The sequence below is a fragment of the Saccopteryx leptura genome, chromosome 9 (assembly GCF_036850995.1).
Source record: "Saccopteryx leptura isolate mSacLep1 chromosome 9, mSacLep1_pri_phased_curated, whole genome shotgun sequence".
Lineage (NCBI taxonomy): Eukaryota > Metazoa > Chordata > Mammalia > Chiroptera > Emballonuridae > Saccopteryx > Saccopteryx leptura.
Genome location: NC_089511.1, coordinates 48,602,557 through 48,630,402, shown reverse-complemented (window position 1 = coordinate 48,630,402; position 27,846 = coordinate 48,602,557). Strand labels below are relative to the sequence as shown.

The 27,846-nt window shown below is 36.8% G+C and overlaps 1 protein-coding gene and 1 pseudogene across 2 annotated transcripts in view; both read right to left on the bottom strand.

Moving 5' to 3' along the window:
• Window positions 1-27,846, bottom strand: part of RNLS (renalase, FAD dependent amine oxidase) — a 325,381-nt gene that overhangs the window by 283,564 nt on the left and 13,971 nt on the right. The gene's annotated exons all lie outside the window — the stretch shown is intronic.
• LOC136381059 (nucleophosmin pseudogene) lies at window positions 2,918-19,132 on the bottom strand (annotated as a pseudogene).

Below are 27,846 nucleotides of genomic sequence, written 5' to 3'. Positions count from 1 at the left end.
TTCGAAACCCTAGGCTTGCCCAGTCAGGGTACATATGGCAAGCAACAAGCAAGCAATGAACAGCTAAAGTGAAGCAACTATGAGTTGATACTTCTTACTTCCCTGTCCCTCCTTTCTCTGTAAAATCAATAAAAAATAAAATCTTTAAAAAAAATCGAATTTGCTTTATAACATGGCCACAGCTAACGCTTCCTTAAATCTCAGATCCACAATTTTGGAGTCAATGTAATATATTCAAAAACTAAATCATTCAAAATAAAGATTTACAAAAGTAAATTTGTATTTATTTTTAAATACCTGTCAAGCTACTGTAATGTATCAAATGTTGTTTATGATCTAATTTTTCAGTATTTATATTAATTTATGTATATTTTATCAAGAGATTTTTAACCATCATCTATGAACAAAATACTGTTATCACTTTAATAATGTAGTATACAAACTAAGAAAGATGAGTTAAATTAGATTTCACCTCTACCAGAATGTCAATATAATTTCAAATACAAACTGTATATTGTGATAAAAAGTATTTCAAGTAATTATCTGGTTTTCAAAATATAATTCTTTTCCCCCCTTATTTTGAGGGGTCTTACTCTGCTAACAGCATGTTTTACTACTATAAGATATAGTTTAAAAATATGCCTGTGGAACAACGATGGCAGGTCTGGTATCATAACTCCTGGAAAATTGTAAGATTCCCATATTCTTCCAATCAAATACAAAATTTCATAAGCTATTATGGAAGCTACCAGAACAGCAATTGTTTTCAGGCTGAAGGAAGTGAAAATCTACTATCTATTAGGCATGTGACTATAAGGTATTATATTTTTCAACAAATAGGCAAGGGCTAACACATCCAGACAACTGCGCTGTTTCAAAAATGATGCTGTTATACCAAAATGTTATTATTATTATAAACATTTTGAAAAGTCTCTTTCTGGAATTGCTTTTAGAGAATGGAACTCATTCTTTTGAATATCTGCAAGGTTAGCAAAACTTCCTTCTCTGAAAGTAGAATAGTTTTAGAAGAGTCAAAAATTATTTAGGCCATGGCTAGAGAAGTAGGTGTGTATTTAAAAGAATGTGTGACTACAACAGCAATTTAAAACTTTTTTTTTCACAGTGGCTCCATATTCCCAAATCCACTCTTGGGTAGTTTCAAAAATAATTTATAATTTGTTCAGTTTTATTTAAAAGAGTTGACTTAAACTGTATTTGACAGAACTTTCTAAAAGCTTCCAAAAGACATTTGAGAATTGTGGAATAAGCACAAATTTCCAGAACTCTTTCAAGGGCAACACACATTTTTAATAAATTGTATATGTAAATTATATATAAATAAATTAATGTATTATATTAATAAATTATATATAAGTAATTTAAAAACCAAGTCTCATTACTGTATAGGCATATCATATATAGTTTTTCATGGATCAGATCTAGATTGAGCAATGTGTATGGCAATTTGCTAGAAGCAGGATAATTTGCTGCCCTTAATCAGTAATTTGGAGACTCCGGGTTGCTCTCCCATGACAATCAGAGATCATATTCTGATATCAAGTGGCCACTCTCTATAGGTCTCTCCTTACTGTATTTCTTAACCAGCTTGAAATTAAAATTCTAGAATATGGTTTCAATTAAAAATGGCAACTTCTACCACTTGTTTTCCATGATAAGGCTAACTGTGAAAACCGTCTGAGCATTTCTATTATATATAGAGAACATACACTGTGAACAGTTTCAAAATGAAATATAATTCAATATGTAAACTGAATTCTCTAACTAAAAGTTTTCTAAATGGCAATGAAAAGTTTAATACTTAAAAAAAAAAAAAACAAGACTACTTAGATAACAACTGAAAAGAACAACATGTCCATGTACATGTCTTAACTCATTTTCATCACAATGCAGTTCTTTTGCTACATGTTGACTTTGGCGGATTCTGGCTTTTCTCAATGAAAACAGATACTTGGCCGTTAATGCTGAAACAGGATGAAACATATCCTGGAATTCCCACATATCCTTTTTTATTACCACGTAGTATGTCATGTAAATTATCCACTGTCTGATACATTCAAATCTTTCGCTTTCAATAAGCAGCAACAAAATCAGAAGCATATAAACCTTTCTAGACTGTTCCAAGAATTAGTCTATTTTTATTATTATTCTTTCAAGTATTTATTGAGTAGATATGGAGGTAAAGGTGTTTAAAACATGGTAAAAGAGGTGAGGCAAATGAACAAGTAGAAAGAAGAGTTCACAATCACAGCAGCCAAAAGGAATTGCTTTAATAGATTAAGAGTGAGACTACTTCCAGTCTGGAAGGGGACATGGGTGAGTGGTAAATCAAGAAAGGGGATTGAGGCCCTGGCCGGTTGGCTCAGTGGTAGAGCGTCGGCCTGGCGTGCAGAAGTCCTGGGTTCGATTCCCGGCCAGGGCACACAGGAGAAGTGCCCATCTGCTTCTCCACCCCTCCCCCTCTCCTTCCTCTCTGTCTCTCTCTTCCCCTCCCACAGCCGAGGCTCCACTGGAGCAAAGATGGCCCGAGCACTGGGTATGGCTCCTCGGCCTCTGCCCCAGGCACTAGAGTGGCTCTGGTCACAACAGAGCGATGCCCCAGAGGGGCAGAGCATCGCCCCCTGGTGGGCAGAGCATCGCCCCCTGGTGGGCGTGCCGGGTGGATCCCGGTCGGGCGCATGCGGGAGTCTGTCCGACTGTCTCTCCCCGTTTCCGGCTTCAGAAAAATACAGAAAAAAATATATTAAAAAAAAAAAAGAAAAGAAAAGAAAGGGGATTGAGATTAAAGTAGAAGCCTTTAGTCTGGATTGTTGATGAGACTCATCATGGACTGTATTTGTCTCTCTTTTTCTCCTTTCTCCATCTTTGGGCCTAATTTACCAGTAGTGCCCAGGATTGTTTAATGTGTTTTTTTTGTTCTTGCTTGCTTTTTTGCTTTAATGTCTTCTTCAAAACTAGGTCTTCTTTGTGTTTTTAGGAGTTTTTTTCTTGTTTTGGTTCTTAAACTTTTGATCTTGATGTTGATGGTTTTGAGTTTTTCCCATTCTGGTTTGATTTCTGTGCATTTTCGGCTGCATTCTCTCATGCAGATTTCTTTCCTGGAGCTTTTCCTCAGTGTCCTCATCCTCAAAATCATCATCATCATCATCTTAATCATCATTGTCCTCCTTGTCTTCACCATCATCTTCATTAGCAACAAGTTTTACTTCTTTCTGTGGAATGTTGCTACCACTTCCAGGAGCTGAATGCTTTCCAGATATAGTTAGGAGTTCCACGTCCTCCTCTTCATCTTCTGATTCTGCATCTTTCTCCACAGATACTAAGTGCTAGCCACTGATATGTACAGGCCCTGAACCACATTTGAACCATAAGCCCATAGATGGGTGTAATTTCAAAGCCACCAAGGGAAACTGTTGGCTGAACAGACATTTTCGAAGTTTCCAGTATTATTTTAATTGGACCGCCTTCCCAATTCAGTGCCTCTGCTTCAATAATGCTCAATTTATCCTTTGCATCAGCCCCTAAACTGACCATTCATAAAGATGATTGGTGCTAATTTTCATTATCCATCTTAAAGTGATTATCTTTGTCAGCTCTTTGTTCACAATGGAAATGACAGCTCTGGTGCCTCAAAGGGCTCATGTCCACGTCCATTGAGTCTTCCACGGGCTGGTGAATGCATTTAGGTGGAAGAGAAGGCAGACGGAGATAAACGACTTCTGCTCCACAGTACAGACGTGCAGGATGAATTCTCACCAGGGAAGAATTAGTTTCGAGAACACATTGTACTATTGTGCACCAGAAATCAGGAAACAAGGGCAGCAAGATTATGTTTGTAAAAGAAAATAATTTTAACCTTTTATTACCCTGAGAAGACAGCTGACCTTAACAATAGCTCCTTATTTAACCTTAAAATTTATCTCTCTATATTCTAGTCGAATCTAGGTCTGGGTCAGATTGACCCAAGGTAAAGAGAAATATCTTTACTGTGCCAGTCTGAGTCAATGTATGGCACTAACGAGGACTTCCTGCCTTCGATGTTCATTTGAGGATTCTTTCTGGGGAAGGACACTTCGGTGGTTGACATGTCTATTTGGTGAGGGTAGGGGTATAGGGAATGAGGGGCTGGAAGGAATGGCAGCACTAAATGGAACCCTCCACAGCCCACTCCAAGGACATATCAGGCATTTCTGAGAGTAGGGAGCTAAAGAGGGGAGAGACACCTTTACATTTTCCTGGGAGGACAATTCATGTGACTGTTAGAGTCTTTTTCCACTGAGTTTCTCACAAATTAATGACAAGCTTTCATTAAAAATGGGTCCCTGTGATATCAGAATTCAAGGTTACAAGAAATGGAGAACTAGCCCATCAGATTAACGTCGGCCCCTAGAGACAGTCCCTGCTCTCTAAGTCCTCACACCTAGTATCTTGGAATCAGCTCTGGGAACTTGAGTGTGAGGCTGAACTCAAGCATGATTGTTCTGTGCTGCAGGCACAGAGCTCTGGTGAGAAGAGAGAAGGAAGCCTAAGAAACCGCTCATGTGACTGGGGATGAGGAGCATGGGTGTCCCTTTTTGGTTTCATTTTAGACTCATTAAATATACCTAGTAAATATGCTTTTAAAAAACAGTAAGAAAAAAAGTCTTTTATTGGTTTTTGTTTCTTCATCTAAAAAGACAATATTTATATCTTTTAGAGAGGGTAACTTTTACAATTCCAGCACAAAGTTTTTTCTGTTAGGGTGCAACCTTACTTGGTGTGACACCCATGACCTCACCGTGAGGCCTGAGCATGAGGTAAAGAAGGGTAAATGATTAATTTGCCAAATTCAATTGCTAGGAAGAAATGGGACAATTCCAAGCAGTATAAATCAGCAATGCATTTAGAAACTATTATCAGGAGCACTAGACAGCACTGCATGATGCTCTGCAAACCACAAGTGATGTCAAAGCTGCAAGGCTGCTGCACTGCCAGAGGCTTGACACAATAATAGATGCTACAATTACTGCTGAAGAAACATATTTGATTACGAAGGGACCCAAGTGCACTAAAGCCCTTGGAAAGCTTCCCTCTGAGTTTTACAAGAAGTGAGATAAGCAGCATCTCCAACTGTAATCACAAAATATAATAAAAATGCTCTGGGTTCTCTTGGGACTTACAAGCATATCTCCTTTGAGTGACATAAAACCATGGTGTTCCTAATACATAGCAACAAGGATAAAGTTACCACCAAATTAATGTAATGACTAGATGGAGACACAGACAACTCCATGAGGAACCTTTTTTAACTGTGCTTTTAAAAAAGATAAACTTATTTATTGAAATTGAACCCCAACCTGTACATGTCCCCCTCTCCACCCTTTCCCTTTGCCCTCATGCCTCAAATATACAATCTTTTAGCTCAATATTTCCAGCCTAATTCCTCTTGATACTTAACTTACCAGCCCTCCCTCAACCGCTACCATCCCTCCATCCTCTACCCCCACCCCCATTCTATCCCTAGCTCCTGGTATTTCCACCCTAGGTCTTGCCCAAGGTCTCTTCCTTCTCACTTCTGAAGTAGAAAGTTCAGACAATGATTAATGTGTGAAAAAATTATAAACATACATGTGAATTCATTTCAATATTAAAGAAAAGAATAACTTCTAAAATTAGTTATATAGGAGTTCCCCATCTTCTTCTGAAACTTCTTAAATGCCATTTTATGCTTCCTTGTTATATATTTTAAATTTTTTATGGAGCTCTGGGTTATCCATTGGTTGTCTAGTCAAACCAAATGATCTTGTTAAGAAATTATATCTGGGCCCTAGGCAGTTGGTTCAGTGGTAGAGCATCAGCCCGGTGTGTGGATGTCCCAGGTTTGATTCCTGGTCAGGGCACACAGGAAAAGCAACCATTTTCTTCTCCACCCCTCAACCTCCCCCCTCTCTCTTCCCTTCCCACAGCCATGACTTGATTGGTTCAAGCTCATCGGCCCAAACACTGAGGATGGCTCCATGGAACCTCTGCCTCAGGTGCTATAAATAGCTCGGTTTGCAAGCATGGCCCCAGATGGGCAGTGCATCAGTCCCAGATGAGGTTTTCCAGGTGGATCCCCATTGGGCACATGTGGGAGTCTGTCTCTCTGTCTCCCCTGATCTTTACTTTAAAAGCAAAAAAAAAAGAAAAGAAATTATATTTGGTTAAGAAAGACACACAGGAGATGGAGAAGATTAGAAAAGATGTCTCTGGAAAAGCAAACCTAAAATACACAAAGACACTTACTTAACAAAACCAATTGGTTAAAGGGTACTAAATACACACAAAAATACTTTATACACCTTACTAAATATTTTTAAATCATAAAAAAATGCCAGGCATGACACCTGTGAAGATTTTTGAGTAGGTTAAAATGACAACAAAAGTCATCTTTGACTACTGGGTTCCAATAAGTTAGTCTACATGAGAACCAGCTTCTAAAATATGTCTTAGTGACCAACTGATTCTATGAAATCTAAATACACAAAAAAGAATTTGAACCCTCAAATAAAATACACATTATTTGCTTTATTTGAGACACTATAAGAATTTTGCTTCTCATTGGATAAAGTTATGGGATATTAATAATGTGATTATGAAGACATTATACTGAAAATGTTTATTTTCTGTTAAGGCTGAAAAATTAAACACACAGTAGTACAATGTGGTCTTTAGTCGGATGGCTTGGGTAGGAATCCTTGCTCAGGCTCAGTCATTTACAAGCTCTGTAATTTTAAGCAAGCTACTTATCTTTTCTGTACTTCAGTTTCATTGTGTAAATGGGAGTAATATTATTAGGATTGAAGTTAGAATTAAATTAGTTAATATGTTTATGTTTTAAACATGTTTTATATGCATGTGGTAGATAGTAAGCACCATTTAAGTGTTAGCTGTTCTTATTGGTTCTCCTTTCTCCTTTCTATACAGGGAGATGTGATATCTCTATACCCTGTTTGCCTCATTAAGAGTACTCAGTGGCATAAGGAATGACAAATATCTGCATTTTCTCATTTCTTTCAATTTGTCTGTAGCAAAGATAAATGCACTCTGGGGCACCCTTCCTCATTTCCTACCACCTCCAATTTCTACCAGTTTAAAGGACTGCAATTTGTCAGTCTTCTCTGTTGCTTAATTCTGATCTTCTGCCTTTTCCCCATTTATTCCTACTATTCTCATAATACATTCCATAAAAAGACTGGTAAAATTTAGACAGGAAAAATTTTGTGAGATATGGCTAGTTATTTGGCTATCAAACTAAAAGTCTAATTAATAAGAATGTTTTTCAGGGTTCTTCTGCATTCTGACAATCCAAAAATAACTTTAAATGTCCAGAGTAACATATATTGTAGGTAGGCAACTGACAAGAACAGATGCTCTGCATTGCTTGATGTTGAAATAACAAACCACCATGGGTCCTTGGATGTCATATCGGCACTCTAGGAGACAACTTCAATTTCTTCAGTGTATTTGGATGAACAGTGACTTTCGATCTTCTTTCAGTATTTAGGTAGAAAATATCACTATAGAAAACATGTTCTTGCATAGAAGACAGTTTTGTTTTGAGTTTAATTTTTTAAATAAAAGGTTGGATGCTGTTTGTGTTGCGTAGTGTAGAGTACAAAATTAATATTCCAATTTTATGACCTATTGGGGCCATGGGATATCCCATTGACAGCTGTTTGATAAGGATGGTAACACTCCACGGTGTGCTATCCTGGATTCCTTGGGTTTTTCTTAGGTCCCTACCATTAGCAGCTTGCCTGATAATGTTCCTTTGTTGTAGCACTCTCTTACTGTAGAAGCCCTCTTCTTAGCTAGAGCTGTTTTTCTGAAATCTGCTTCTCTGGCATTTCACAACATAATGTGTATTTCCAATGTAGTATACTACTAAGATGATCCCTGTATCTTATCCTGAACTTTTATCTTCATTTTTCTAGAATGCTGACCAAAAACTTAAACAGAGAAAGACTTTAACAAGAAGGGAAAAATTAATAATATAGAGTCAATATAAATTCAATAACACAATTCATCATCATACAGCTATTATGTTAAAAAGCTGACAGTTGAGATCCCAGAAACTTCATTTTGTCAAAAGACACAGCTTTTTATCAGTTTCTACCATGATATATCTAGCTACATCCAAATCTAATTATAAGCAATGTGAGACTTCTTTCAGGAAAAAAATATCCAAATATATGCACTTAATTAATTGATAATTTTAAATAAAAACATTTTTCTTAAAGAAACAATAAAAATATTTTAATCAGTAACACTAATAAATAACAGCTAAGATGATCATTCTGAGGTATTTTAAGAATTTAAAACTATTTATTTACTCAATAAATAATTATTAAATAAAAAATTATGTGAATGGGCATATGAAATGAAATATACAAAATTTGGGATTAGTATTGAGAAAAAAATATGGCAACTAAAATGTCACTGAGAAATAATTATAAAGTATGTATAATATGGCAGGAAAATTCTGCAATTACTTTTACATCAAGAATAAAAACTACAGAATTCTCCAAGTATCATAAGTATATTTGATCCCATATTCACTTTTTATATCTATTTTATAATGAAGTCATTTTTAAGTGCAAAAGGGTATTTTGGCACTATTGCCTATTCAAAGCATTTAACAGTACTATAAAAAGAAAAAAGAATGCTTTGCTGATCTTTCTACCTGCTTGAGCCAAAAATGGAAAATATAAAAATCTAAAATAAATAATAGTGACTTTTAAAAACTCTGAACAGTTGAAATGAAGACAGAGTTCACTGGTTTATGTTGATAGTAATTAAGAGAATTAAGTTTTGCCCTTTGTGCTTGTTACAAGTGGGTAGTATTTTCTTACTTTCATATAAGAAGAAATGAGTCAATGAACACTACCACTGAAGAAATTTCTTATAATGATAGTTCTTAAAAATAGTTGATTATTTGCTTCATGTTAGGGATAAATAGAAATTCTGTAATCTAGTCCATGATATAGAAATCTTATGTCATATGTCAATGATTAAACAAAAAATTTTCCAGGCAAGAAATATTAAAATCTTTCTTAACCAGCCATAAACATTATTAAATTGATGATATAAGATTTCTCGATAATAAATATTAGAAAATACAACAATAGTACATCAAAGACAAGAACTTTCAAATCCTAAGTTGATTTCTTACAAACAAACCAAAACTATAGACAACAAATGTAAATGTCATATACATTTACCATGTAAATGACAAAAAGAATCATGGAAGGATTATGGCACATCAATAACAGAGGTACAATAAATACTTATTGAACTAAATTAATGGTATGTTTCTGTATATATTTGTGTGTGGGGAATGAAAGGTTGAGGAGAAATCAGTGTAGCTTTTTCATTTCATTATTCTGAAACAATGGCCCGAAAGGGGATATCAACCCCTTGATATAATCTTCAGAAATATTATGTCCTTAGTTCAATACTTTCTTTTCCTAATTACTTTTAAACTGTTTCCCTCTTTTCACATTGACTTATAATAGCACTAATCTAAAGAATACACTCCAAGTCCATGATCACTGTGCTCAAAGTGCAAGTTGATATCAAAGTGCTTCCATCTGCCTGTCTTGGCATGTGCATGTTAGTACTGGGATGCTATCTTGAACTTTATGAATTTGAAAAGCAAATTTCCTTTCAAATAATTAGTAGGGTTTTTGCAAAATTTACTAACAGACACATTCTTGGAACATGCTAAGTGAAACTAATTGCAGATAAAATAGATTCTATCTTGGTTAAAGTAAATACATTTCCAAATATCAGCATTTTGAAACTTCAAAGCAATTTTAGCTTTTCCAATTATGGGTAGGATATAAATAATCTTCTATGTGGGGGCAAACCTTTTTCACTATAAAGTAAAGAGATTATCTCATTAAAGATCTATGACTAAATAAGTTCCTAGTCATTTCCAAGTGAATTGCTCAAAAGTTCCTTAGAACTAGTTACCAGTCAGTGGTGGCATTCAGCCGATTCGCACTGGTTCAGCAGAACTGATACCTAATTTTTTGTTGAGTTTGGCTGAACCAGTTGTTAAAATGGCACTTATAATCAGGGTTCTCTCATGGTGGGCACCTGGGTAGCTGCCCAATGTGGAAATAAAAAATTTAGGTTCCCTACTCTTTTTTAATGTTCATCTGCACAACGGCGTAATCTAAGCACCTGTAGTAATATTCATTCTGTCCATAGGTGAAAAAAATTGCAAGTGAGGATGCCAATCAAGAAGCAATATGGAAATATCTTAAATAACAGTTTTATTGTTTTTTGTCAGATATTATTAATATTTTTCATTAATATTTTAAAACTCTTTCTTATAACAATCTAGTTTTGTGTACCTATTTTATTGTTCCTATTTAAGTATTAAATGCATGAGATAAACTACCTTTCCGTATATCATCTTTTTATACTTAAAATGGTCCTTAGAGCAGAGAACCAGTTGTTAAAGTATTTGAATCCCACCACTGTTATCAGTACTTGCCTCAGCAAAATGATAAGGCAGTAAGATACTTTCAAACTGTCAGAGAAAGCAGTCAACTGGAATTATTTTTAAGAAAGGAGAGGAAGACCTGGCTGGTTGGCTTAGTGGTAGAGCATCGACCTGGAGTGTGGGAGTCCCGGGTTCGATTCATGGCCAAGGCATACAGGAGAAGCACTCATTTGCTTCTCCACCCTTCCCCTTCTCCTTTCTCTCTATCTCTCTCTTCCCTTCCTGCAGCCAAGGCTCCATTGGAGCAAAGTTGGCCCGGGTGCTGAGGATGGCTCCATGGCCTCCACCTCAGGCACTAGAATGGCTCCAGCTGCAACAGAGCAATGCTCCAGATGGGCAGAGCATCACCCCCTGGTGGGCATGCGGGTGGATCTCAGTCAGGCGCATTCAGGAGTCTGACTGCCTCCCACTTCTAACTTTGGAAAAATAAAAAAAAATAAAAGAAAAAGAAAAAAAAGAAAGAAGAGGTAAATTCCTCGCTATTCCTACATAGACTATTCAGTTAGAAATGATTATAATGTTGAATATGATTATCATTCTTAGATCAGTATAAGCAAGTTTCATTAAAAACATTGTTAAAGAAAATAATTACTGGGTATATTAGTTTTCTTTTGCTGCTGTAACAAATAATCACAAATACAGTGGCTTAAAATAACACAAATGGATTATCTCAGTTTTGGAGGTCAGAAGTACAAAATAGGTCCTATGGAACCAAAATCTTGGTGTATGCAAAGCTGTGTTCTTTCTAGAGGCTCTAGAGGAAAATCTGTCCATTGCCTTTTCCAGTTTCTAAAGGCTGCCCACATTTCTTGGTTTGTAGCCCCTTTCCATTTACAAAGCCAGCAATTCCTGCTTTTACTTAAAAGGACCTATGAGATTACATTGGGCCCACCAGGATAACCTTCACATCTCATGATCTTTAACTTAATTATATCTGCAAAGTCCCTTTTTCTATGTAAGGTAACGTTTTCCAGGGATTAGGATATGGAACATCATCGAGGGGTCATTATTCTACCTACCACACCGGCTATCAAAATATGGAAATGACAGATTGCCCATCTTGCTCTTCTATCATGGTCCTACTATACTTGCAAAGCCATGATTCATTGCTTAGTATGAGAAGAAGTTATAAACAGTGAAAAATAATACCATGTAGTGGTTAAGGCCTGGCCCCTGAATTAATTTGCTATTTTAATTATTTTCATAATATAAAGTACAAAAAGGAAAACAAAAATAATTTTCACTTAGAGGAGACAAACAGAGGGAGTAAAAGGTAGTGTAGGAGAGATGAAATTAAAGAGGTAGAGAAAGGCCATTCTCTCAAATGACTCTTCAAAGTGGAAAGCCAGTATTACAGTTCTCTGATTGGCTGATTTACAAAACCAGTGAATGTTGGTGATAAAAGAATCTTAAACATCATTTATCTTAACCTTCTCATGTCATAGTTAAGGCCCAGGAAAAGCAGTGGTTTGATGTTTTTCTTTGTGTATTCACAGATTGAAATCCAGTTTTTAAACTTCTCCACGTATAAAACATTGTCCAATTTAAAACAACTACTATGAAACTTACAATTGTGAGACAATTGTTATGAGTTGCTTCAGAATATATACAAATAACTACGTCTTTAAATTCCATTCCCCCTTCACTACAATATCCCCTTCAATACAATATCCACACTCACATCCACCCCCACCCTCCTACCCACTTATACGCACACAAACACCAACCTCTTTCTTTTTTTTTTTTTGGTTGTTGCTATATTTTGTTGATATTTAGATATATCTTTATGGAAAGGGGAGAAAAGTCATACACAAATTTCAGCTATATTTCATTTAGTAGTTTTACTGTGCTAGAAGAATTTCTTTATACAAATAAAGATTATTTATGTTTATAAAACAGAAATCATTCAGCTAGCCATTAAAAAGACAGTAGTTCACTTTTTTCTTTTTTTTTTTAATGATAGTTCAGTGAAAATGCAGAATAAGGGGAAATTTTATTTCCTTTGGTAACTAATTTTTTTTCCTTCAAAAAATGTAGGTGGATAGTAAGTGATGAGATAGTTGAGGCTAAAGAGAGTGCAAGTTGAAGAAGTCTTACTTTCTTATAGTATAATCAAGTACACAGGGATATTGCCATTTAATTAATAATTCATTTATTCAAAAAATATTACTTGGGATAGTGTAAGGTGGTCGAAATAGAGTAAGACACACAGAACACAAGTTTAATGGATGAAAGAGGCAAATTAACCATTATTTAAAAGATAACAACTATTAAATCTTGGTTTGAATACGAGTCTTTCATTCCTTCCTCCCTCACCCACGCCCAAATCCAATGTATTCAGAACTGGTGCAAGCTTGTTAACCAAGGTGTTTGTAAACAAGAATGAAATATTTCTCTCTCACTCATCCACATTAACATTTTATATAAACATACTTTCTGACATCTATGACCTATAATTCATGTTCAAACAACTCACATTTCAAGCAGCAATTGAGCATACCTGCCTTTCTTACAGAAAAACTGGCCTTTTAAAAGAATCACTTTAGATTGAATTTTAGATTGAGAAGGGATCTTAGAAATCAAGACTCTAAAGATCTCATTTTACAGAGTTGGAAAATAAAGTCCAGCTACACTGGCATTTACCCAAGGTAACCATTTAGAAGCTAAAAAAATAGAATTCTATACAGAATTCTAATTATTCTGATTTAATCTAATAGTTTGTTCAGTTAATCTATAGAAAATATACACCCACGAGTTCCTTTTTCTCAAATGAAGAACTCGTGTTATGTGGGCGATGGCTGAGCAATTGAGCTACATGGCTCTGCTGTCTATCCTTTTAATTGTATCATCTCTTATGCCTCATGTCTTCAGGTTACCAAGAACCAAGAACTAAAAATAAAGACAGATAAATATTCTACCAAAGCAGGCACAGAGTTTCAAAGTTTACCACTTATGATTAAAGAAATGTCAAACTATCAAAAAACTTTTATTAAAAATCAAAGTGATAAACTTTTATAATTTTTTTTTTTTTATGTGAGAGGAAAGGAGGCAGAGAGACAGACTCCCACATGTACCCCGACCGGGATCCAACTGGCAAGCCCACTAGGGGGCGATGCTCTGCCCATCTGAGGCCATTGCTCTGTTGTTCAGCAAACGAGTCTTTTTTTTAAACGCCTGAGGTGGAGGCCATGGAGCCATCCTCAGTGCCTGAGGCCAACTCGCTCAAGCTAATCAAACAATCAAACCATGGTTGCAGGAGGGGAAGAGAAAGAGAGAGAGAAGAGGGAGGGGGAGGGCAGGAGAAGCAGATGGTCGCTTCTCCTGTGTGCTCTGACCTGAACCTGGGACATCCACACGCAGGGCCAACGCTCTATCACTGAGTCAACTGGTCAGGGCCTATCAAAGGTTCTAACATATTTCCAAAAATCTAAAGAAAGAAAGCACTCCCTCACCCCTCTTAAAAACAATTCTACCTTCAACTGATACAGAAAAATCAACTAATACAAATGACAAGATCTGAGAACTATTTGGGGAACTTTGCTTGTCCATGGACTAAAACCATATTAATTTATAAAAGTGAAGTTCTCTCTAACTTATCTTGTTAATGACATCATCAGGCATCCAGATTTAAATGTTGAGTTTCTGCTCAAATGAAAATTTCTACTGCTTGTGATCATAATATACATTCATTTTTCAAAACAAAAATTTAAAGCATTGAGAATTAGATAGGATCTTAGAATGTGTGGTATTAAAAAGATAACAGGCTTTGGAGTCAGTATGTTGATTCTTCTAGTAGATAGTTTCATAGCATTAATCATTTTTATTTTCCTGGTCTTCCCCTATATAGTAGGGATAATAACAATACTGAGTTGTTTTAAGGATTGTTGACAAGACATGTAAAATGTCTAGCACATAAAAGATGCTCATAAATTGGAGCTACTGCTAGTTAATCTAGTTCCAAATTCTTAACTGGCCATGTGTTTGAAGAAGAGAGAGCAGCAAGGCAATGAAAGAGAACTTAGCAGTAAGTGCCAGACATGTGACAAATACACATTAGATAGCAGCAAAAACAGCTTCCTTCACTGACCACTAATCATGAGGTAAGAATCATCACCTCAATTGTACAGAAGAATAATCAGAGAGCCAGGGAGGTTACAAATGTGCCCATGGTCACAGACCTAACAAGCAGTTAGAGCCGAAGCTAGCAAGAAGGGCAGAAGAAGTAACCAGAAGTTTCCCTGAAGCCTAACTACATAGGAAACAATTAATTCAGAAGCAAATAGAAGTGCAACAGACTAATCTCCCCACTATGAGCTCCTGAAGAACTGGAGCCAAGGCTCATTAACCTATGTGATCTCAGAATTTGGGACAACTCTAGAGTACAGTGAATACTCAGTAATGTATGTGGATTATAATTAATTGAAATGCAATTGGTAATACAGGCAATAAGGAATCACATTCTTTTGTAAGCAGACTTTGTGAAGACAGTAAATACAAAAGGTAAAAATGTAGTAAGAATATTCATGTACAACAGTCACAGGTTAAAATATAATTATACATCTGCTTCAGCAATAATGACTACTGTATTCACAGAGCTTTCCTCCATTATATTATATAAATATTTCAATTACTATGAGTATTACCTTAAAATGTAAAGTACAATGAAGAGGGTCACACACACACATACACACACATACACACACACACACACATACACATACACACACGTGTATTTTAGGGATAGTTTAAAACTCACTTGGCTGTATATGCTTCATGAGAAGAAAAACCTACATGAAAGAAAATCCTCTATGGTCATTGTAAAAATAAATCAAAAGCTTAGTTCTCTTTTATTCAAATAATAACTATAAAGTCATGGCAAAATAAATTCACAATTATGGTAGATACATGCAACTGCATTTATACAAGTGAAACCTCAGTAATTTGATAGCTTGATCATTCTTGGTGGGTGGAGTGGGACTATTATGAAAACAAAGAGAACCTTGATCTATCAGAATTTTCAAAGAAAATAACACTTGAGTTAAACCAAAATTCCCCACAGCAACAACCTGCACACAGCCACATCCAGTGACTAAATTGTGTTTATACTTTTCTTAAGTGACAGGGTTCATTCTGACAATTTATCTACTAAGGATTGTGCCAGAGAACTGCCTATTCATTTTCTATATTCTGTTTGGCAAACAAAGCATGACACATAGCAATATAAAAAAAAAAATAGAATCCCAGGATGCATTTACAATGATTGCCGAGAACTGTCTTAGGCCTGTGGCACTGGTGTTCAGAACAGTACGTAAACACTGCCCCATGCCGTTCATCTGTGTGTCCTGCAGACTGTGAGTACCAGGCCTGGCCTCAGCTAAAGGATGAATCACAGGCCAGATTTACAATGCTGTTAACTCTTTAAAAGCAACAAACGGTCTTGTAAAACAGAAGCCTAACAACCGTGAGAATTAGTAATTTTTGAGAATTAGAAATTTCTAATTCAGATTCTATAAAGCACACAATTGTAGTCATGACAAAGCAGGCAGGCTCTATGAGCACACTGTTTCCTATTAAGAGATGAAACTCAACAAGAAAGATTTTATATTGTATTGAATTTACTAATGTGTTTGAATGTCTTCATTTTTAAAATTTCATAACATTCTGTCTTTATCTAATTCTAAGTGGTGCCACATAGAAACCATGATCTCTAAATATATTAGTTTCAGTATATTTGTCTATACTCTAAAGAAGAGTAAATACACCTAAAAGTAGTGTAACATCCAGATGCTTGTAATGTACTTCAAGGTAGAAAGGGTGTTACATTGTTTTATCCTTCCTGTGACTGATAAGAGAATATGCTGAGAAAATGTTTGTTCAGTTAGTAAATGGATAAATGAATGATTAAGCATAGTTCAGAATTTCAGAAATTTCTAAAGAATGACTACTAAATTCTCAAAGAAACTATCATTTACTTTATTTTTTATGAAAATAATATATGTATTAAGAAAGATATTCAAGGGCTCTGGCTGGTTGGCTCAGCGGTGGAGTGTCAGCCTGGCGTGTGAAAGTCCCGGGTTTGATTCCAGTCCGGACACACAGGAGAAGCGACCATCTGCTTCTCCACCCCGTACCTCCTCCTTCATGCCCACAGGCATGGCTCAGCCATAGTTACATCAGTTCCAGCAAGGTTGCCACCCCCCAGGGTGCTGAGGATGGCTCCATGGCCTTGCCTCAGGAGCTAAAAATGGTTTGGTTGCCAAGCAACAGAGCAGTGGCCTCAGATGGGCAGAGCATTGCCCATAGGGGGTTTAATGGGTAGATCCTGGTGGGAGCGCATGCAGGAGCCTGTCTCTCTGCCTCCCTGCCTTACACTAAAGGAAGGAAGGAAGGAAGGAAGGAAGGAAGGAAGGAAGGAAGGAAGGAAGGGAGGGAGGGAGGGAGGGAGGGAGGGAGGGAGGGAGGGAGGAAGGAAGGAAGGAAGGAAGGAAGGAAGGAAGGAAGGAAGGAAGGAAGGAAGGAAGGAAGGAAGGAGGGAGGGGAGGAAGGGAGGGAGGGAGGGAGAGAGGGAGGGAGGGAGGGAGGGAGGAAAAAAAGAAGGAAAAAAGGAAGGAAGGAAGGAAAAAAAGAAGGAAGGAAGGAAAAATGGAAGAAATTCAAAACTAGTTGTCATTTTTATATCCTCTACCCATGTTCAGCAACATCATCAATCAAAATACAAGCTCTAAAAGTCCTCATTGATTTTATGGCAGTTACTTTGTTCAGAGAAGCTGAACTAAGTTATGTTATTTTATATTATCTGAAGTCCTTAATTTTAACAAAATCAAGTATAAAACATTCTAATTAAAAACATAAATTTTCCTGACCTATGGGGCACAATAGAGCATTGACCTGGGACACTGAGGTCCCATGTTCGAAACTCCAAGGTTGCCAGCTTGAGTACAGGGTCACCAGGTTGAGTGTGGGATCATCAACATGATCCTATCATCACCGGCTTGAGCAAGAGGTCACTGGCTCAGCTAGAGCCCCCCAGTTAAGGCACATATGAGAAGCAATCAATGACAACTAAAGTGCCTCAATGAAGAATTGATGCTTCTCATCTCTCTCCCTTCCTGTCTGTCTGTCCCTAACTGTCCCTCTCTCTGTCTCTCTCTCTCTTTGTCACACACAAAAAAGGATATATCCCATCATGAAAATACAAAACAATAAAAACATGATCCAATTTCCAATTTCCTCCTCTAGCTAACAGCCCAACCTTGCATATCCCTTCACAGAAAAATTCCTAATCATTCCATTCTCAATAGAGGTAACATCACTCTCAAAAGGAAAAATTTGACTCTTCCCAGGTGAAAAAGTCTTATTCTTTTTATAGATAAAACATATCATACATATAATATGTAACAAATATAAAGTATATTTGTGATATTAAGATTTCTTGGGGTTGGGGAGAACAATTAGGAAAAAATGTCTTAAAAAGCTCCTTAGGCCCTGACCAGGTGGTGGCACAGTGGATAGAGCCTCGGCCCGGGATGCTGAGGACACAAGGTTTGAAACTCTAAGGTCGCCAGCTTGAGTGCGGGCTCATCTGGCTTGAGCACAAGCTCATGAGCTTGAGCGTGGGATCATAGAAATGACCCCATAGTCACTGGCTTGAGGCCAAAGGTGGTTTGAAGCCCAAAATCGCTGGCTTGAGCCCAAGGTTGCTGGTTTAAGCAAGGGATCACTGGCTCAGCTGGAGCTCCCTTGTCAAGTCATGTATGAGAAAGCAATCAATGAACAGCTTAAGTACCACAACAAAGAATTGATGCTTCTCATCTCTCTCCCTTCCTGTCTGCCTGTTCCTGTCTGTCTGTCTGTCTGTCTGTCTCTCTCTCTGTCAAAAAAAAAAAAAAGTCCTTAGGGAGGTGATAATGATAAAAGACTGAGAAACATCAGTTTAAATTTATTATCAATGTCCCCTTTTCCTGTTTTTTCATTCCCAGTACCCCATAGAAACCACTATTTCCAATGTCACCTATGCCCTTTCGTGTTGCTAAATTCAATAGCCAATTCTTACATGAAACTAATTCTTCCAATACTTTTTTGGCACCACTAATACTTGGTTTTTCTCCCTCACTGAATCCTTGATAGCTGATATCATGAACAGAATTGAGGCAAAAACTAAGGATATTTGTACATCTGGATTGCAACCACTCTTCAACATACTACTCTGCTGTTATAGTCCAGGCTACCTTCATTTCTGGCTTGTATTTTTATAATATTAGTCCATGTGGTCAGCTCAGCTGTCTTGCAGTCTAACTTCCACACAACAGCAAGAGAATACCACCTGAAATCTAAGTCAGGGCCTGTCATTCCTTCAACAGCATTCCATCTCATAAGAAGTAAAATCGTAGCTCGCAAGTTCTAGATACCTGGGCCTCCTGCTTCTCCTCCGCTCTCATCTCTTACCCCTGCCCTCCTTATGCACTGTACACCAGCCACACTGGTCTCCTTGTGAAACTGCTCATACTTTGGGCTTTTCCACTTACTTGCAGGCACTTCTGCTTGGATATCCCCAGATATTCTCGTGGCTCTCACTTTCATTACCTTTAGGCTTCTGATGCTCAAAAACCACTGTGTCGCAGACCTGCTCACACTATATAAAAAAATTACTCCTTTTCACTTTCTATTCACCCTATCTTGCTTCATTTTCTTTTCCCAACACTTACTGTCATTCACATAAATACTTACTCATTTCTGCTCCTCCCACTGGAAAAGAAGCTCTTTGGAGCTTTTATTGCTTGCTTCGCTGCTGTACTCAGGGTGAGTAGAACAATTTTGAGCATACAGTAGATATTTGATAAAACATTTATGTAATGAAAAAAATTCAACATCTGAATAAAAAGATTACCATTACCATTTAAAAAATAAAATTGAATGTTAAATTCTCTTCTTGGAATAAAATGTCATGATTCATACTCCTGTGACAAGTAAATTTATAAGATACAAAAAAATACTTAAGAAGTTATAGAAATGGAAAGGTAACTTCTGCTTTAAGTATAGTGAGGGGGCTAATTCATGAAAGAAATTTTAGGAGAGTTCAATATTTAAATAGTTTCCTCAAACCAACAGGAACTTCTACACCATTAAACATAAAATGTTTTGTTCTGGCTACTCAAATACTTTTCAAAATTCTCTCATTTTTTTCTAGAAGAAAACACTCAAGTCACAATGACAAAATGTCAGACTCTGGAAACAGTACTTCAGAAGAATGATAAATGATCCAAATGTCCAGTCAGCATGTAGTCATGTCTCATAAATCTGATACAATTGAATAAAAAACGTCTTAAATAAGATACATTTGTGAAAAAAGAAAAACAAATTTCACCTTGGCCTGGTAGCTCATTTGGTTAGAATGTTGTCCAAAAAGGCCAAGATTATAGGTTCGATCCCTGGTCAGGGCACATGCAAGAGTCAACAATGAATGCATGAATGGGTAGAGTAACAAATCAATTTTTTTCTCTCTCTCTCTCCCATCTTTTCTCTCTCTAAAATCAATTTTAAAAAATTTTGGAAGAAAGCTTGTCCAACACAGAATGCTGGTATTACTTTATCTCGCCCTTCCTCTCTTTTGATTTTAATGCCTAAAATTCCCTACTTAACATTAGCATTTGATTGTATAGTAATACTTTCTTAATTGTGTTTAGCACATTTGATTTGATTCTTCAGAGATTTATGCCAGAAAGCTAAAATTCTTAGTTCTCAAATTTCTTCTTTCTTTAAAATGTCTTTGCCAGCTCAGATGGGAAAAAGTTTAATTCAATTCAGTTGGTGACTCAGTGGGTGATAATGATGCAATTCAATAAATTATAGCTCTCTGCTCTTTCATCTTACCCCATCTCTAGTTTTGACATTTCTATTTAAAGCCTTTCTGATATCAAAGAACTCTGAATGAAAAATAAAGTTCTAAGTTCTGAAGGCATCATTAAGAAAGGGTCTTCTGTTAGAGGTGCAACCTGGTGGCCTAGTTTCAAAGATCTATTATCAACATGTGTACAAAGACAAAAAAGTCAAAATAGTGACATCATTGATGTATTTGCATCAAGTGTGGTGAGATCACACACATTAGTGCCAGGTCTGGGCACAAAAAGATACACTGCCCCAATTACTAGAGCCTGGAGAAGATCTGGATTCCAGCCCAGCCACTCAATAGCTATGTGACCTAAGACAAGCTAATTTAATTTCTCTGCTTCTCACTCTCCTCTTCTATAAAATGGGAATGAAGTACTTCTGATAAGATGGTTGTGAAGAATAAAAGGTATAATGTAGGTAACATGCTCAATGAAATAAGTATTCCCAAAATGCTGTTCGATGTTGGTTATCTATATTATCTGGTTATCCCTCTTACTTCTTTTATCCTCGCACAGTGATTAGCTCCCCAGAGGGACAATTAAGTAGGAACGGCCTCCGTCCAGCCTGGACCTAGAGTGAGTGCACAAGTCATAGCACTGCCAGATCACTCTAAATTCCTAGATGAATGGGAGTTCCCTCCATTTCCACGGACTCCTGGGTTTCTGGAGGGCAGTAGAGAGGCAACGTCAGTTTGGGTTGCCTCTCAGGCACTTAGAGAAAGAATGAAAGATTTAGCAGAACCAGTTCTCAGCTCATAAGCTTGCTGGCAGCCCAGCAGAGCACATCATAGGTGAAGAAGTTTAGTAACTGAATGATAAGGTGACCAATCATCCTCCTTTAGGGAGGACAGTCCTTCTTTTGTAAGTTCCGTCCTCCCTCTAAAAGTGTCCTCCTACATGTCCTCCTTTTTGATATTGGAAGACTAATCTGTAAATGTCCATATTCGATCGATGTAGAGTTGATCCATTCCGTGTGATGTGATGTATTTGTATCTAAATGAGTACTTTTTTCCTTACAATTACTATTAAAAATTAATAGGCATGTAAGCATAAAAACAATATAAAATATTACAAATGTTTTTATTATGCATTTATCATATTATGGTATATTATTGTTGCAATGAATAAAATGTTTCTTTTATTTATTTATTTATTTTAAAAAAATTTTTTTTTTCATTTTTCTGAAGCTGGAAACAGGGAGAGACAGTCAGACAGACTTCTGCATGCGCCCGACTGAGATCCACCCGGCACACCCACCAGGGGCAACGCTCTGCCCACCAGGGGGCAATGCTCTGCCCATCCTGGGCATCGCCATATTGCGACCAGAGCCACTCTAGCGCCTGAGGCAGAGGCCACAGAGCCATCCCCAGCGCCCGGGCCATCTTTGCTCCAATGGAGCCTTGGCTGCGGGAGGGGAAGAGAGAGACAGAGAGGAAAGCGCGGCGGAGGGGTGGAGAAGCAAATGGGCGCTTCTCCTGTGTGCCCTGGCCGGGAATCGAACCCGGGTCCTCCGCACGCTAGGCCAACGCTCTACCACTGAGCCAACCGGCCAGGGCCTAAAATGTTTCTTTTATTTACGATATTGTTTTCTTCTATTTATTTTTGTCCTTTTTTTTTTTTTTACAGGGACAGAGAGAGTCAGAGAGAGGGATAGATAGGGACAGACAGACAGGAACAGAGAGAGATGAGAAGCATCAATCACCAGTTTTTCGTTGCAACACCTTAGTTGTTCATTGATTGCTTTCTCATATGTGCCTTGACCGCGGGCCTTCAGCAGACTGAGTAACCCCTTGCTTGAGCCAGCGTCCTTGGGACCAAGCTGGTGAGCTTTTTGCTCAAGCCAGATGAGCCTGCACTCAAGCTGGCGACCTCGGGATCTCGAACCTGGGTCCTTCCACATCCCAGTCCTATGCTCTATCCACTGCACCACCGCTTGGTCAGGCTGTCCTCCTTTTCATTGTAAAAAAGTTGGTCACCTTATGAATTATCTCCTCTCCGACAGCGATGGTCTACTGGAAAAAGCACTGAAGTATGTTACTTGATGAACAGAGAACTTTTGTTTCCTGAGCTTTTAATCAAAATCTTTTCAGCAAATTGTCAAGGAAAAATGAGAATTTAAACTTCTTTTACTAAAAAGAATTGTTTTTCATTTTTCCATCAATGATGATGGGAGATTCTAGGAATTATATAAAGGAGACTGAACATGTTTATTATGAGCAATACAGAGGTGAGCAAAAATAGGCTAACAATTGTTCATGTGGTAAATAATACAATAATGAATGCATAATAATACAAGAATAAACTCTGTTTTGTGTACTCACAGCTGTAAACCTACTTTTGCCCACCCCATATGTTAACATTATATTCTATAGTACACAGTAAATCCTAAGATTATCCATTTTTATAGTATAGCTTACTAAAGTTTTAAGTGTCTAAGGATAGCGCATATGTTAAGTTTAAAAGCCTTTTAACAATGTTCCCCCAAGTCCTACAAATTTTTTCTTCCTCCAAATCCAATTATGTAAAGCCATTTGCCATCTCAATGTATCCACCTGGGTTAAAAGGTAGATTCAGTATTTCTGATGAATTAGGACCTCTGTCATTTGTTCAAAAGATGTTCACATTCAAGGCTCAACCATATTCTGCCCCAAATCCACATTTCCAATCTTATTTCTCCAAATTCCCAACCACAAAGCCTTTATTCCCAGTCAATTTTCAGTTCCCAAAATATAAAACAAGCATTTGTTTCCAACTTTTTGCTAAAGACCCTTTTTCTTCTTCAAAGCATTCCTTCCTTTTCTTCTGCCTGTACTTCGAGACATATTTCAGATTGTGTCGTCCATTCATTCAGTATGTGAATGTGAACATCTTTTGAACAAATGACAGAGGTCCTAATTCATCAGAAATACTGAATCTACCTTTTAACCCAGGTGGATACATTGAGATGGCAAATTCAGTAACGAGACTGGGGGCCTACCATACATGAGGCATTCAGAAGGGAAACTTGCGAAAACAGGTAAGTCAGAGCCAGTTCTGTCTTTGTCTACTTTATATTCTACCAGGAAAGACACACATTACACAATGGATTAAACCATTAATCAATTACAATTGTGATATATATTAATAATTTGAAGGACAGGAAACTAGTATAACACAGGAGAAATGGCCTAGTCTTGGGGGTCAAGAAGACATTCTTGAGGAAGTAGTATTCAATCGAGTTTGACGGATGAGCAGGGGGCTAAAGTAGGACAGAGGAGGGCCAAGAAATTAACTTTCTTGTTGAGGGCATAGTAATTATTAAATTGGGATATATTAATAAAGGCATATTAAGGAAATTCTTTCCTTCAAAAATCTTTACCTATTATCCTGGCTTTCTGTAAAGCTGCAGACAAAAAGTGATAATGACCTTGCATTTGACGTTCAAGAAGCCACCAAGAGGAGGACCTAGCTAACTCCCCTCAGAGTTCTGAGAAATGTCCCTTAAGAGTTGGCCCTACTACTCTGAGTCCCGCTACTGCAGGGGTCGGGAACCTTTTTGGCTGAGATAGCCATGAACGCCACATATTTTAAAATGTAATTCCGTGAGAGCCATACAACGACCCGTGTATGTTACGCATTATCCAATAAAAATTTGGTGTTGTCCCAGAAGACAGCTGTGATTGGCTCCAGCCACCCACAACCATGAACATGAGTGGTAGGAAATGAATGGATTGTAATACTTGAGAATGTTTTATATTTTTAACGTTATTATTATTTTTTTTATTAAAGACTTGTCTGCAAGCCAGATGCAGCCATCAAAAGAGCCACACCTGGCTCGCGAGCCATAGGTTCCCAAACCCTGTGCTACTGGGTCAAGATAGGAAGAAGACTCAAAGAAATGTAAAATCTCAGCCTTATCGAGAATGCCACATTCCTGGAGCGAAGGTTTTTTTTTCTAAATCCTAGGAAACCCTCAGAGAATGATACAGAAGCGAACCTTGGGGAAGGAGTTCCAAGGAGTAGTGATGACTGGAACTTTGTTTTCTAACTATGTATTTGATAAACTGCAGAACCTACAGAGGCTAGGGCAAAGCTCTGCTGGTGGGCTGCATAGGAGAGACATCACTGCCTCTAGGCTAGATGAGAGGGTTGTTAAGAGCCCCAGAGAGGTACAGTGTGAAGTTGAAATCTGCCCTCTGGGCCAAAAAAATACACCACACACTGTCTATTTGTAGACCTATCACCAGGTATCAGATTACAGAAGTGAACTACAGGGAAGCCAAGGCAACCAACAAGCAGCCAATAATAGGAGCAATCAATGTCTCTATTAGATTAGATTTTGAAGGGAAGAGTGAGTGGATATTCAAAAAGAAACTAAGGAGTGTTTTTATAAAAAGAGATTCAATAATCCACTCTACTCACAGCTCCTGGTACTATAGACAGACCTACCTGGTATTAGGTAGAGAGAATGAGCTCTAAATTGAAACTGAAATGTAAAAATAAATATGATTGAGTCTTAAAAAACAAAATGAGACTATTCTAATAGCCAAAAGTGATTAGAAAATTGTCGTAAATGACCAAGATGTCATTAAGGTACTCACTCTCTAGAAAGAAATGGAGTTCAACATAGAAAAATTTGAGGGCAGTTTCAGGAAAAAATAAAGCTTCCTCATGTTTACACCCCATATTGTTCTCTTAAAAATGAGTTACAACCACAAAGTGACTGGAAAGAAAATAGTGATGGTATCGGCACAAGAATAAATAAATAAAATGGTACAGATATATAGAAACAGATGCAAGTATATATGGACCTTAACATATGAAAAATGAGAAATTTCTATTTGGTGGGAAAAAGAATCTCTTATTAGATAAATGGTGCTGATAAAATTGGTATCACTATGGGGCGAAAAAACCCACAAAGCTAGATCCTTGTCTCATACCTTATAAAACACATGTTACAGATAGAGTAAAAATTTAAATGTATTTATAAGAATTAAAATTATTAAAATGGAATTTAGAATATTTATATGACTTTAGAGTGAGGGAAATAAATAGTCCTTGGTAACTCAGGAAATCCAACATCTATAAAAGTAAATATAGACCTTCTTAACTAAATAAAAAATTTTAAGAAGTTATGACAAATGACATATCAAAGCAAAAGAAAAATAAATAATAGTCTGGGAAATCACTGGAATACCATATGAAAGCCATTAATATCTCTTATATATGAAATGCTCCTAAACAACAAATTGCCCATTAGAAAAGTAATCATGGGAGATGATCATGATATTTCCAAAGAGGAAATTTAAGTAACCAATAAATTTATAAAAAGAAGCCCAATCTCACTTTCAGTCCAGGGAAATGCAAATTAAAGCAAGAACAATGTCTTGTTTTCATGTATCATTTTGGAAAAAATGTTATAAGATTATTAAAAAATTAAAAACATCCAGCCCTGGCCTGTTGGCTCAGTGGTAGAGCATTGGCCTGGCATGTGGATGTCTGGGGTTTGATTTCCGGTCAGGGCACACAGAAGTGCCCATCTGCTTCTCCACCCTTCCCCCTCTCCTTCCTATCTCTCTCTTCTCCTCCCGCAGCCAAGGCTCCATTGGAGCAAAGTTGGCCCTGGGCACTGAGGATGGCTCCATGGCCTCCACCTCAGGCGCTAGAAAGGCTCTGGTTGCAATGGAGCAACACCCCAGATGGGCAGAGCATCGCCCCCTAGTGGGCATGACAAGTGGATCCCAGTCGGGCACATGTCAGAGTCTGTCTCCCTGCCTCCCTGCTTCTCACTTAAGAAAAAATAAAAATTAAAAAAAATTAAAAACATCCAGTGCTACTGAATATACAGTATCAAAATACAAGTATTCTCAAACATTAAGAATAAAAATCATTACAAAAAATTTGGCAAGTAATATGGCAATATCTATTAAAACATACAGCTATTTTGACCTAAAAATTTCAGTCTGGCACTTTATGACCCAATATAGCAATAAATAGGAATAGGAAAAAACAAAAAAGTACATAACAGTCCATCAGTAAGCAATAAGAAATGAAAAACTAAATTCTATTACTTCTAAATTATAGAAATCATGCAGCTGTTAAATAGAAATAAATTACATATATTTACTGAAGGAAATGTCAATTTGAAAAGCAAATTTGAAACAATACATTTGAAGATACTCATATGCTTGAAGTGAGGTGTGGAAGTGCACTCACTAAACTGTTCACATCAATCACCTTTGAGGAGGGGAAATGGACAATGGGATAGGGACTGAATTATTAACTCAATTTTAGATTGTTTCATTTGTTATAAGGTTAATAATCAGGTTTGTCATTTAAAGTAATAAAAAAATATTGTGGGCATAAAGGAGAAGGACAACTTAATGTTTTTAACTTATCCAATACCATCTACTACAATAGGCATTCAAAAACTATTTGTGGAATGAGGTAGGGAGGAATAGGAAGTGGATGGAATAGGTTTAATTATGTTTTTGGAAATAAAAAGATAGTCAAACTATTAATGAAGCGACAAAGAACTGTAGACGCTATAAATAAATAATATGAGAAAGGGAATAAAAAATACTTGATAAAGTTGGCAAATAAAGAAAATGGGAAAATTTGGGGGAAATGAAGTAAAATAAATAATAGACATCAATGGAAAGGTTAGAAGGAAGATAGTCATTTTTGCAATAAATATAAAAGGGTTGAATTTCCTTATCAAAAGAAACAGACTTTTCATGTTGGATTTAAAAAGTCAGCTAGGTGGTATTCTCTGGAAACACCTAAGTAAATATAAGATAACAAAAGTGGTTTTATTTAAAATCTCCACAAATATCTTAAGAGATTTCATAATAAACCTAATAAGAAATATGTAAGATCTTATGATAAAAGCTATAAAATCATACTGAAGGACATAAAAATGCCTAAATAAATGAAAAACTGTTTCATTTTCTTGGATGGGAAGGTGCATTGTTGTAAAGACATTAAATCTTCCTAAATTAATACTTAAATTAAATGTAATTCAAATCAATATTTCAACAGGAGTTTTTAATGAAACTTGATTCTAAAGCACACAGAGAGAAATAAAACAGATTAGTTAAGAACTTAAAACAGAAACTGTTAAGAGGGCCTTATTCTACTTTCTAATAAAATAACTTGCCCTGAGGAACAGCGTTTAGAAGGGAAAATCTGTCTCAGCTTTGCACAGCCAAAACAATATCTGTAAAACTGGAAACCTCAAATGTCTATCAGATTGTTTCAATACATTGAGGTAAATCCAAAGAACACAACACTATGTGGTAGAAATCATGACACACATGAATACTCATTGGCATTGGAAAGATATTCTTAAAATATAAAGCTTGAAAACAGAAAAAAATATTTTTATTTGTATCTTAAAAGAGATCTAGAAATGTGTATTTATTAGAT